The sequence below is a fragment of the Fistularia commersonii genome, chromosome 30 (genome assembly GCF_037954325.1).
Source record: "Fistularia commersonii isolate RoL2024-O1a breed Wild chromosome 30, RoL_Fcom_v1.0, whole genome shotgun sequence".
NCBI lineage: Eukaryota > Metazoa > Chordata > Actinopteri > Syngnathiformes > Fistulariidae > Fistularia > Fistularia commersonii.
In genome coordinates, this window is record NC_141313.1 from 9905171 (window position 1) to 9919456 (window position 14286).

The 14286-nt window shown below is 39.6% G+C and overlaps 1 protein-coding gene and 1 long non-coding RNA gene across 2 annotated transcripts in view; one reads left to right on the forward strand and one right to left on the reverse strand.

The window, feature by feature from the left end:
- pvrl2l (PVR cell adhesion molecule related 2 like) overlaps window positions 1-14286 on the reverse strand; it is a 424999-nt gene that overhangs the window by 142947 nt on the left and 267766 nt on the right. The window lies entirely within an intron of this gene.
- Window positions 223-8941, forward strand: LOC147216388 (uncharacterized). The gene is made up of 4 exons (XR_015109140.1): window positions 223-401; window positions 1070-1211; window positions 8264-8369; window positions 8760-8941. It is a non-coding gene; the product is annotated as an uncharacterized LOC147216388 (long non-coding RNA).

Sequence of the window (14286 nt, forward strand, 5' to 3'; positions counted from 1 at the left end):
CATCACACTGCGCATTGAAGATGTTTCTCCTAGGTCTCCTCAGCTTGCCACCTCTCTGTTGCCCCTCGCTTATTATTCTTTCTTTTATTCCTCTCTCTCGCTCTCTAAAAGGCTGAAACTAGAACTCGTTATCTTTCATCCCACCCGCCGCCCCTCCTTTCGTGCACTAACAAGAAGACAATTCCTGAGCTCCCTCTCTCTCTCATCCCTATTGCCCACATTTTCAGCGCTCGGTCCGACCGCTCTTCATCTACTCCGCCGATGAAAAGAGGCTGCGTTATCTGTCTTCCGGGGGTTTATACATCAACAAGAATGGAATCATTCCCAGGAATCTTCTCGGCAGCCGCTACCCGGCGTGACTTCGACGCCGCGATGGGATCAGAGGAAAACGAATGGCCAATGTGATTAGCGATTATTCTGCATGTTGACCATTTAGTCTAAATCGGCTTTGGTTAATATCAGATTATGATGTAAGAGCTATATCCATATTTATGATATTGCTGCTATAGGGTGGCACGGTTGAACGGCGGTTAACGTTGCCTCACTTCTCTGGTTTCCTCCCATATTCCAAAAATGAGCAGGGAGTTCATTGGAGACCCAAAAATGTCCTAATTTTAATGAGGGTGAATGGTTGTATGTTTTCCATGGCTCCCCGCTTTCGTTCTGAATAATTGAAAATGAATGAATGAATGAATGTTACTCTTAAAAGGGAGCTCATCAGTTGTCATTTAAATAAAAATTAAGGGACTCGACATAGCCTAACAGTATCCGTCAATAAAACATGCCGGAGTGGTACATACAGTATCTGCAAGCGTATCTAATATGATGAATGAATGAAGGAATATCATTGCTTTGTCGTTAGTACTTTCAGAGATGTTACAAGGTGTTAAGTCAAATAATGGCGGTAAGATCCATGGAAACAGGGCAATCGTAGTTGGGTGTACGGCTAGCTCAACCAGTCGCAGTCACCCACCCTCTATCGTCACCTTTACCCATTCACATGAGCCCGCATGCAAGTTCGTCACTGGACCGTCAAGAAAAACTTAGGGGATTCACTGTCTTGTCCTAGGACGCTTCAGTCTGCAGACAAACCACCAACCGATTATTTAGCAGGCTGCCCTGCTCAACCAACTGTACCAAAGTGCAAAACCAACACACGGCAGCGGGCTGATGCTGAACTGATTCCATCAAGTGCTCATCCACAACTGGCAGTGAGTGAAATGTGAAAACATATATTTATTCAATATTATATTATATTAGATAGATATTCAATATATTTGGGTGTGATTTTGACCACTAAAACCAAGCTAGCCAATGTGTTTGAATCGTAGTTGGTAAAACATTCGCCTTAGTGCTAAAATTAATATTAAAAGATACAAAATCTTCCAGCTATAGAATTGTAGCTGGTATGACGCATGTCGTCCAAAAGGACGAAATTAATCTGATAACTTGATAAATTAGCAATTTTCAGAAAACTCCTGAACAGTGTGATGAATGACCCCTGGAAAGATGAATGCTACAAGGCCCCCAGGTATTTTTAATCTTAATCAATCTTATTCTTGAAAAATCACACTTGAATATGTTAACGAAAATACAGGTGCATTTGCTTTCCTGCGGAAAGACGAGTAGTAACACATGTCAAGTTTATACCTATTTGCATCCACTGTCACCTGAACAACAACTATGATTGTTTTTTCTTTGTACGGTCCTGTTTTCATAATGGGATGTCGAGTCCTGGACGGCTTCGCCCGAAAGGATTTCTGTCTGAGTCCACCTGTTAGACATCCTGGAAATCTAAGAGACCAGGCTGATTCACGATTGGTTCGGTCCACAGGCTGAGATAGTCCTGACAAATCTGGATCACTTTACTTTAGATAACTTTTTCATAAACTGTATCATCTACACAGTATTTATGTTGCAATGACTTCCATCACTTGATGGACAGAAAAGATCCTCGGTTTTCTTTGATTGGAAAGGTTAAATGTAGTAACAGAATCAGAATAGTACTCTTACTGTCCCTCGGTCCCAATAGGTTTTCGGTAGCCGCTATGAAGTTAATAAGGTCGTTTTAATAGAACGAGCCGGTTAGTTTTGGTTTCATTTTGTTCAGAACAGACCCATTTGTCTTTCCCTTATCATCTGCCAACAGGCGACGTTGATTATTTATAGACACAGGGGCATATGACATGACAAACTAACTCGGGAGGCCCTTTTCCAATTTACTATGGAATTAATAGCTTAGCTTTGCTGGCGGTTTGTCTTTTCACATTGGTTGACTTGATGTATTATAACTTGTAGGACTAAAGTTCTAACTTGTTCACCCAGACCAAGACTGCATCCTCAGGTTTTGAGCCAAATGTTGGATCAGTAGACGTTTATCCAAGGAATTTTTCATAGATTTTACCCGGATAGGAAGCCAAGATCAAGTGGCAAACATATATGTAACACTCTGTGGCTATATTGGAGATCTGAATTACATTAAGACGTGTTCAATGTAAAATTCAGGTTATTATTGATCATCCTTACAGTGGATCCTTTTGTAGCTAATATAGTGTTGGAACATGAGTACAAGTCCTGTGTTGGTATACAAATGGAACCAGATTCAAAATGCTAACTTTTTGTTACCAATTTGCGAATACTGGATTGTTGTGCAATGGTGACTTTTATTTCATGTCATTTGTAGGCTCCTCCACAAGTAAATCACTTCAAAAAAATAAGATAATAAGATTCACAAACCATTTTTAAATCCTTTTTGTGGAATCACCTGCACGTAAAATGCTATCTCTATCAATCACCATGGAAACTTTGGAGGGGGATATCATCATCATGGGTTGAACCCTCTCTTAATTAAATTTATCAGAGAATTATTTTAACAATATAATATCATGCATGGCAAAAATATAATAATGACAAAAACAATTTTATTTAAATAAATCTGTATGGTTTGGTAAAGAACTTAGTTCAAACTATATGGCGGTTGGTAAACATGAAGTAGTATGATTATACAAGAGAGTTTCTGATACCTGGGTAAACAATAGAAAGTTGGAATTTAAAACAACACAGCGGGGAATGTGCTGCCGCATCATGGTGGGTTCAATATGATGTAGAGGCAGAAAATAAAGATTTGAATGTAAATGAAAGCAGTATAAACAAAACCAGTGCACCGTGAACGGTGGATTGCTTACAATAATTCTCGTATGTTTGGATTGATACTCTGTGATATTGAAGTTTTAGCTTCAGCTCCAAACCAGAATAACTCCTAAACCCTGATTTGTTTTTGTTGTTTTCGTTTTTTTATTTACACTGACCTGCCGTAACACTTATACGCAAGTAACTGCTGAATTTGACTCACATTACCAGTTATTTAAAGTGTGAAATGCTGTTTCAATTTACTTGATTATCCGGTCCCTCTCTGTTCCATTTCTGAGCCTGCTTCCATCAACCCTGAGTTGTTATGTAGGTCTATTTAGCGTAACATTTAACTAATGTCTGATTCTACAGATCAGGGGTGGGCAATTATTTTGGCTGGTGGGCAAAATTTCTTATTTAATTTTTTTTGCTATCCAAAGAAAATAATTTGACGGGCCGGATAAAAAAGCAAAACAGGCTCAATGTGGCCAGCGGGCTGTAAACTGCCCAGGTCTGCTCCAGATGATATATTGTTGGAAGAAGTTGAGACTGTGAATCCAGTGCTTGCGGAGTTTTACACATGAAGTATATGACAAAATGCCACTTGTACAGTTAGTGAATATATAATAACTGCTTTATCCATTGTTTTCTGTTACAGTTATTATTATTTTTACAATAATCATCATTATATTAATCTTAGTGATAATAATGACAATAATAATCATATTACTAATAACAATAATAATAATAATAAAAATAATGTCTGCTATTGGTATTATTTTTATTATTATTATCATTAGATTGCATAGATGCATACCATCAAGTATTTCTTGACACCTTCTATCGTGTCTGTGACGTCTGAAACCAGGTTCGGTCACTGCTGGAGGACTATACAGTGCATGCATATATACATATATATACATGCTTACTTCATGAGTATTAGCATGGAAGGTCGTGTATATAATGTACAAAGGCTGATAAACAAAAATGAAAAGTTATCTGACGAGGTTAACTTCATTTAAATCATCCTTTGTTAGAGTAGTTTCGGGGGGAAATGGCTTCGGATTGATCCAAAGGTTCTTCAAGTCCTCTGTTTTTCTGTCTCCAGAGTAAATTTTGATAGGAATTCTAAATGACAACAGCGACCGACGTAATGTATTCAAGGCAATGAGTTTATAATAGAGGATATTATTCCTCGACGGAAGCTCCTCGGAGATCTCTGCACGCCCATTGTTACAGGTGAAGAGAGTTTCTCTGGTTGTGATTGTAATTACATCCTTGGTGCAATGTCGATTACAACTTGTGCCATACTGACCTAGTACAGAGAATTAATTAACTTCAATTTAATGCAGCATTGTTTCCTTTTTTTATTTCATAATATAGAAAAGATTTCATTGAGATTTGTTTTTAAAATGCTGCTATCATTGATCTGTGATTGCACCAACACTTGGCCAGATGCAAGAGACAGGGGTAATGAACAGCAAAACCACCAAAACAAAAAAAAAAAAAAAAAGAAAAAACACCAAGTAAGGTACGCAAAAATAGAGCAGGTTTTAATTAACAGCGCAACCAACGGTTTTCCAAGCCGCAAGAAAAAGAAAGAATAACTTCAGCCTAAAGTGGTAGCCATGAGAAATGCTAGTGTTTCGTTTTATCTATTTATTTATATTTAAATCGTTTCTGGTATGACGGGGGGGTGGGAGCGCTGGAGAAACAGCTGGCGGGGAAATAAAAAGTGCGATGCTAGCGAGAGGCTTTCGGTAGGCGCGGGGAATACTTAATGATGAGACATTAGCGGGGAAGACGACTGAAGGCAGGGATGCATTTGCTAATTGAAAAGTTTTTCAGTTCTTACATTTTGTGGAAAAAATACTAAAAAAGAAGATCGCTGACAGTTAATTACCTAACATATATGTACGATGCATCCGTAACCTCGGAAGCTGTTTCAAATGCAAGGCACCAACCAGATCTTGCCTTATTTGCTTTAATGAATTGAGTTTTAAGTTGTGAAAGTTGAAGACAGCCTTTGCTTTTAAGCTGAGTTAAAGCTAGCGCACCATCCATCTCACGTCTTGTAACTGAATCGCAGATTGAATTAAATTCTCGGGATCTTATCAAAGTGGGATTTTGGTCACAGGATGTAGCGATTGTGAGATACTGCACTTTTTCTAATGGGACTTTTGAAACGTTAGGAAAAAACAATTTATTCCATTCTCATTTTCATTCTCATCCAGTTTAGCCAGTGCTGCTGTTTTCCAAAACTCAACATCCCAGAGGTGTTTTAGAAGACATCTTGAGTATGGAATTCAGTTAAGTGTTAGACGTGCTTCTGAGACAGCATTTTGACCAATTGAAAACACATCTTGAGCTTTAATTTTCACTTTTGGGGATACGGTACAACAATCGGCACAAAGTGGAATGAGTTGCATGGCGGATATTGTCGCTTTTATCTGACTTGAGCATTTGCCGTTTTGCTTTCTCCCGTTTCTCCTCTTTCTTCTCCTTTTTTTTTTGGCTGCTCCCTTCAGGGGTCACCACAGCCAATCACCTCTCTACATCTGACCATTTCCTCTGCATCCCTCACATCAAGTAACTTAATTTCCTCTTTCCCTTCACCCATAAATCTCCTCTTTCGGTCTTCCAGTCCTCCCACCTGACAGTTCCAACCTCAGCATCCTTCTACACCAGACCTTCAGCATCCCTCCTCTGTCCATGACCAAACCCTCATAGTCTGACTTTATCACCAGAACATCAAATATGTGCCTTCCCTCTGATGGACTCGTTCCCGATCCAATCCATCCTCCACATCTTCATCTCTGGCGTCTCTAGATCCCATCTTCTCTCCACTGTCTCAACCAGACAACATGGCTGGCCCCACCTCCATCTTCTACACATTTCCTTTCTTTCTGTCTGATACCCTTTTATTACACTTTATCCCCAACAATGTTCTCCATCAGTTCCAACCTGCTTGCAAACGTATCAACACCTCTTTTTGAAAAAGGTGCCCTTGACCGTGGACTCAGAGTAATAAAAACGATCTGCCTATGTTAGCAGCTTTCGCACTGTAGGATCATTTGGCAGTTCCCAGAACCTTTTCAGGAGCTACGCTGTTTTTCCATGGATCGGACAGCATAGGAACCCCGGAACTGTGGCCTCAGTTGCTGACACCATTTTAGCTCCTGACTCCTTAACTCATAAGCTGTGCCCATTATCAGATCCTCCATCTTTGTTATCACCGCGCCTTGTGGCCTCACCGTTCCACTTAGGTCCCTCTCATTCACACACAAGTATTCTGTCTTGCTCCAGCTAACTACAGATCTTTCACTACAGACGACAATGTCATCTGCAAACATCATAACGTTGTCCATGGATATTCATCTTGAACCTCATCTGTCAGCCTGTCCGTCGCCATGGCAAACAAGAAGGTGCTCAGAGTGCACTCCCAACTCTTTGTCTCACCTAGGGCACACTCCACCACCTGCTAGCATAAATGCGCATCAGCTTAAAAATGCGGTGCAGGCAGTGCACTGCAGTCTGATCGCCAGCCGGCTCCAAAAAAGAGCAAATAAAGCGGCGAAGTTCCTATTTAGTGGCTTCATTGTTATGAAAGAAAGATGTACCTTTATAGCCGGATGAATAGCTGAGCAGCGGCAGTAACCTGCTTCTAGGAAAAGAAAATGCAGATGCAGCAGCATGTCTGGTGAATGATCACAAATAGAATTATTACATTATTAAAGAGCCTTGCTTGAATCGCAGGTGCTTCTCCTCGGTTGGGTGACATTCAGCTGCCGAGGCTCAGATGTTCTACTTTTGTGTCTCCGGTCCGCGCCTTGGTATTCCCGTCTCCACTTAATACACCTCGACTTTCGCGGTGGAAATAATAAGTGTTTCTGCTTGTATTTATGAATGAGGCAAAGAACTGTAACATCTTTCTCTTTTTTTTTTCCATTGATTTATTCTTGTTTCTTCAATGATTAATGGGAAAAGAAGGGAGGCCGCTCCCAACCGCTGCCAGCTTCGCAGAGCATGTTGGAACATCTCTGCATTAAATATTCAGAAAGTCTGAAGAAGTACAACTACAATTCTTTATTTTTATTATTTTTTCGTGTTTTCCATTTTTTCTTCAGCGGGGGAAAACCTCGCGTTTCTTGGACAGGATACTTTGTTTCATGTTCAAGCGCTGTCACATCCGGCTTTTAAAGAGAATGGGAGATGACATTTTGACATAAAATAATCACAAAAAAAAAAAAAAAAAAGCTACTTTTAGAGACTCATTGCTGCTCAGCGGTTTTATTGCACTCGACTTCCTGAGCAGATTATTCATTGTTTGGGTTATCTGAAATAATAAGATCATTCTCCAAAGACACTTTGGCAGTGCATTAGTCATAGATCATTTAAATTTGGTTCAAGTGTTGCACGGCAACTGCGACACTGTGGAAAATTTTACCTCCGTCAATCTCTTTGACTGACAGATTTTTGGTGTTGATTTCAAGAGGAGCAAAACAGGTGTCTCGGTAAAAAGAAAAACAACAGAGTCCTTCGTCTACATTTCTATTAAGTCAATAAATCCCGCAATCTATTACAAATTCTCCGAGGCCTCGCTCTCAGGGCAACGTTGCCCCCGTTTTCTCAAGGCTGCAGCCGAAATGAAAACAAGCTCATGTTCTCTTGGTCGAATTGTAAAGGACGAGGCTCTTCGGCTTCCACTTCCTGCTAATTCAATCTAGAGTACTTTCTCTTGCCTATTTTTATGCTTCACTTAATAGTCTCTGTGGTTATGAGGGTGGATGGCTTGTCTCTCTGGAAGCCACAATTTGGCATGTACAACCGCAGGGAACGGAATTCAAATAAAGAGATGCCAAATGTCATTGTCAGTCAGACACTGAGCACTCAGTGTTTCCCTCATCCATCTGAAGGTAAGGAAATTCTTTCCCGAATGGCTTTATCTCGGACTGCCATTTCCTTTTATTCAAAAGAAGAGCTCGAAACGAATCTCCTGATAAGCATCGGTGACAGACGCGTGTGATAAAGTTTGAGAGATGATTTCGTCATACTGTCATGTGTTTACCTAGTTGTATTTGTTGGCGGTGGGTATTGGCGCTGTAGGCAATGACTTTTTTTCTCTTGCACATAGGCTCTAAGGGGATGCCAGGGGCCAATGCCAGCTGTCACTGGACGAGAGGCGGGATTCACCCCGGACCGGCTGCAAGTCCATCATAGGACCACATGCAGGGGTGAAGGTAAGTCTGTACGTTCCAGTGCTGCGTACCACTAAGATCCAATGGTGGTAAGCAGTGACAGGAAGATGGGAGAGCGGTTGCCTGTTATTCGGAAGCCCTTACTCTTGGTTAGAAAATATATCCACTAGCAATATACAGTTTTGAAACCTCCTTGGTCTGTTTAAAAACTCCTTTTACCGTAATTTCAAGACTATAAACCGGTACTTCTTTCACAGACTTGGGTCACTGCGGCTTTAGCAACGATGCTGTGTAGTTTTATGGATTTTTTTTTGGCTAACAAGCTACATTACGCCAAAACATTTAACCTCGTCACATCGGACCAATGAAATTACGGTGAAATTCTGAGGCCGTTCAATTCCGACACTTAACAATATGACTTTATGGTTTTAGTCCGCAGGAGAAAGACGAAGATAGTGACCAGCTGGAGTAGGACAAACAGGGACAGAAAATGGAGGGAATGATGGACTTTTCCTTGTCATATTTGTTATTATTCTTTTTCATCAACCGTGTTACAGGCACTGTTTGGAAAAAAAGCATTTCCAGTAGGTATTTGTGGATGTTACCAGTATGTACTTGATTAAAAGTTCAAAAAAATGTGTCTGTGTAAATATCTCATGTCACAACGTGGACACCTGCAGTTTATAGACAAGTACGACCTATATATGTACGCATTTAGCTATTTTTAGCTGTGACTTATATTCTGTTGCGCTCTACATTCTGGAAATTACAGTAACTCAAAACTGAATTGTTTGTGAAGTGTCCGTGCTGTGTTTTAGTCCATGCTGGATGAGGCCTTGGCTGGGCATCTCGCTCTCGTCCTCAAGGCTCTTGACCTGCTTCCCTCCACTTCCCCTCCGAGAGCCTGGTGGTCTCCCTTTGCCAGCCGTCCAAACGTGTCGTAATGTCTTTACATTTGTTGCAAAATGTCCATATTCAAATCAGAGAGTAAGCAGTTGTGTTTTGGGTTATTTTGTTCAATTTTAACTGTACAAAATAGCTCAGAAAAGAAATCGCTAATGAGCTAACGACCGGAGGTTCTGCGCCGCCGTCTGTAAGGGCGCACGTGGATCTACTTCCAAAGCACAGCGCTAAGCTAAGGGGGTCGGTGTGTTTGATTTATGCACTGATGTGTTTTCCACAACCGGTCTACAGACGAAAAGAAACCGCTCTTGCGCTGAGACAGGAAGAACAATAAATTACACCAAAAAAATTGTGCACAGCCTTGTGATTATCAAAATAGCTAACCCAATTTAATTCTTAATTTGACTGTGCTATTTTAAATTGCTTAAAGTTGGAGAAGGAGAGAGAGAGATATGGTTTTGGTAATAGCACCAGCAAGAATTTAAAACTACAACAACCCCTGGCCACATATAGAGTCAAGCAACAATTCACTCTCTCATTGACTTCATAGTGAGACAAAACCCAAGCACTCTCTGATACAAATGCCTAAGAGAGACAAATAGTGATTCACCATCTCATTCACACTTCTGGGTAATTTTGCATCTCCAATGAACTTCCTGGATGTTTTCAGACTGTGGGAAACCGGAAGAACCCGGAGGAAACCCATGCAAATACTGGGAGGTGATGGAGAGTGCACACAGAACGGTGCCGTGTCAGAATCGAACCTTGTTGCTGAGGGGTGGAAGCTCAAAACGCTGCTTGTATTTTTCTTGATTATTTATGCGTAACACTTTTCTACACTAATTGTGCATCTTGTGTGCATGAATGACACCGATTGATTCATCATTCTTTATTTTCTGCAAAATACCATGACATATTCTGTGTCTATTACCAAAAGAATTACATCACAGTATTCATTTCATCAAATTAGAACCAACTGATGAATAGAACATCAATTTTTTTTTTTACTAATCTCTATTTAATGATGGCAATTACTTAGTGTTTTATTAGAAGTGTATCTGTTAATATCATGATTGAAAAATTATCTTTCGTTTCCTTCTTTGTTGCCGGGGAATCAACTATCGAGGCGAAGATCTCAAAGGATCCGGCCACCGAAGTGAAATGTTTAAAATCATCTGAAGTATTCATCAACACTGTAGAGAGAGTAGTCAGGTATCTTGTTTCGGCAGGGGAAAATGTGTAATCTGTGTTCTTGCAATCTTTCATACAGTTACAAGACCACGGTACATGAAATCGGTTGAAGATTTGAAACTCACCAACTGTTGAAATCATAGAATATCTGTGCTCAGACAGAAAAAGCTGGCTTGTAAACACCAGCAGACGCACTCACGCACTGCCGTGTGTACATGCATTACTTATAGGCTTTGCAGAAGACCGAGATTTGATTTGAGTCTTCAACTCACCTCTGCAACTCACTTGCAAGGGCTTGGTACCGTGTAGTAACCATCATTAAGAAAAAAAAAGGACCCCTGAAAAGGCAGTTCTTTAAAAGAAAATACCTGCATTTTTTTTTATGGCATTATATTATAAGAACATCCAGGATCATCCATGAAAATGGAGGAAATGGGGAAAAAATCTTGAATAATAATAAAAATCTTTCTTGATATTTGAAAGGTGATCTAAAAGTAACAAAAGGACACCACATAGTAAATTAAAATGATCATCCTACAGAGGGGTGAATTCAAAAATGAAAGTGAAAAAAGTGAAAAAGGGGTTTAGAAGACTGGTCCATTTCACCAAAATGTCAACATAGCAACTCAAAATGATACTTAGTACTTTGTATGTATCGAAAAGGCTTTGTAGGCTTTGGGAAATAAATTTAATTTGGTTTTACAGCAGATGCCATTTAGTTTATTTTATTCTATCTTAGTTTGTTATTTTTTAAATAGAATTCTAGATTTGAAGATAATGGTGATCAAGTAACATTAAAAAAAATCGATTTAAATTTTTATGCCGCGAAAATATGCATCACATCTGTAGATGTGTGACAACTTCTGATTTTTTGAGCTTTTATAGCCCTGATGTGGAAACGCTGCAAGCTAAGATTCAACAGCAAACATCACATTCACCAGGTAAAATAAACATTTTAATTGTCTACTATCAAAATATAAACTTTATTTTGTTTTTTATTCAGCCTGACAGATGTTTGCACGCTTCAGTACATATGCTGAAACAGTGACAGCACATGGACACAGACAACATTTTTGGTTTGCTGCAGGTGGGTAATTTTTATTTCCTAAATATGAGGAGTATTTTCTTTAAAAGCAACCAAGCACGTCTTTTTTTTCCCTTTTTTCATTTCAAAATCTTTGTGGTTCTTGCAGAAACAAAATGTTGTTTTCTCTGTAGCGGTTAACTGATTATAGTGACAAGTTTGCAACAATTTATACAGAATGAAGGGGAAAAAATGACTGAGGCAGAGTCTTCATTTATATGTCTAAAAGGTTTTGTGATTCCTGTTTTTTTTTTCTTTTCTGTCTTTGTTACAGGCAGGAAAAAATTCTCCACGGCATCTCAAGACCCTTTCATGTCTGTTGCGTGTTTTCGGGATGGAACCCTCTCTCGAATCCCACTTCAGGTTCCCTATTCTTCACTACTTTTTACATGTCATAGGCTAAATTTTAAAGCTAGAAAAATGCAGTCAAGATAAAAATAAAAATCTTGTATTTATATATGATATTTATTTATTCAATATTGATTTTTCTTACTTTAGCTTTACAATTCCTAAGGTGCCCTTGTATGAATAAATAGTAAACAAATAGATAAATGGATAAATAAATGGACAATTAAATAGAATAGAAATAGAAATAAAAGTGAACAGCAGTTTGTTTTAGTTTTTGTTAGGTGTACAAGCCACAATGTTTGGTAGCTTAATATTCATACTTGCATGTCATCTGCATAGAACATGCATTCCTGACTATGAAGAAAGTGCTGAAGAGTTTTTTATATATGTATATTTATATTGAAATTAATGACAGATAGCCAGTCATAGCAAGACAGTTTATATGTTTGTGAATGTGAGGATCCCGGGTGGAACGGTGAGGCTACAGGGAGTGGAGATCATGAAGTTGAAGGATTTCAGATACTTGGTATCAACAGTCCAGAGCAGCGAAGAGTGTGGAAAAGAGGTGAAGAGACAGGTTCAAGCAGGTTGGAATGGGTGGAGAAAAGTGTCAGGGGTGCTATGAAATAGAAGACTAAAAGCCTAAATGAAAGGAAAGGTGTACAAGACAGTGGTGAGACCAGCAATGCTGTGTGGCCTAGAAACAGTTACAGTGACCAAAAGACAGGAGGCAGAGCTAGAGCTAGATGCTAAGGTTCTCTTTGAGAGTGACCAGGATGGATAGCACATGTTAGATGTTTTGGAGAGAAGGTCAGAGAAGCCAGACTGAGATGGTTGGGTCATGTACAGAGGAGGGATAGTGAATGTATCGGTAGATGGATGCTGGAATTGGAGCTGCAGGGCAGGAGGCCTTGAGGAAGACCAAAGAGAAGATTTATGGATGTAGTGAGAGATGATATGAAGGTAGTTGGTGTAAGAGAGAAGGATACAGAGAATAGAGTTAGATGGAGAAGGTTAATTCGCTGTGGTGACCCATGAAGGGAAAAGCCGAAAAAAGAAGAATCTAAGATAGCCAGATAGGCTCTGTGCTTTCCAAACACACATAAATGTATTTGTTATTTCTCTGGATAAATGGCAAAATCCTTATTTAGTGGGTACAAACTACAGTCGTCGTAACCTACTCCCCCCGGGAGTAACACACTGCTGTAACATACTGTCTGGGTGGTCATCAGAGATGACCTATGAGATGAAGCTGGAGGTTTCTTGCTGTGAATATATACAGTGCCGATAAGGAAGGGGCGAAAACACTGGGGAAAGAAACAGCATGTGAGATTGGACGATGTGAATGTAAGGCAGCAATTTAGAAGATTACAACCAAAATGAGTTGCCTATAATTTTTTTTAACGATTTTCACAAACAACTGTTGGTCTCGGAGAAAAAAAAAGAAAAAAAGAAAAAGTGGAGGCAAATAGCCTGTGCTGCACCCCCTAACCAAAAAAAGATAGAAAAAGAAGAAAGAAAGACACTGGTGAATCAGGGATCACAGTGTCACATGGATTACCCTTTATTGACAGGTCTTTAAAAGCATCGGGCTTCGGCGATGTAATTTTGTTGTCAATTTCAATCGGCCATGAAGCATCAAGGGGAACGTGCTAACAGTTGTTTTGGGAATTAATCCTGACTGTTTCTCTCTGATCAATATGAGGCTTTCAAAATTGCTTTTGTAATAGAGTCTATCAAAGACGCGGCAGAAATGCCTGGAAAGACAAGAGACAGACTGCTGTCCGACATGGCCGGTCTTTGCGGAAAACATCTGTCTTAGATAGTCTCTCATCTTGTTTTCAATCTCTGAGCTTGACTTTGAGCAATGCGAGAGAGAACAAATGGTAACTACAGGGGAGGACGGCCAATCCTGTTTCCGGGTGTCTCCTGGTCCCTCTAGAAACTCTCTGTGGAAAACATCCCAAACAATTTGAATTTGGCAAATCTTGTAGCTTCCTACAAGGCAACTAAAGAGAGCCCCAAACCCCTATGTGTATAAATAAATATGTATATGTATATAAATGGGTGCATCTTGATTCAAGTCAGAGGTTCACATGTTGATCCCTTGTGTCTGAGTGGGTTTTATCCAGTTACCTCACCCAATCCAAGACCATGCAATATGTTCAGTTGAGACCCTAAATTACCCCAAATTGCAAATAAAAGGATGCATGGTTGAATGTCTATATGCAAACCTATGATCGACTGGCCACTAGTCCAGGGCAAACTTCGCCTCTCGCCCAATTGCAGTTGAGAAGTTGGCTCTTAACCAAAACGCAACACCTTAACTGCATGTTAAGCAGTACAGATAATGAACAATTATATATATATATATATATATATATATATATACACACCAAAGTATTCAGGTTATTTGATTTTGTGATTTAGAGT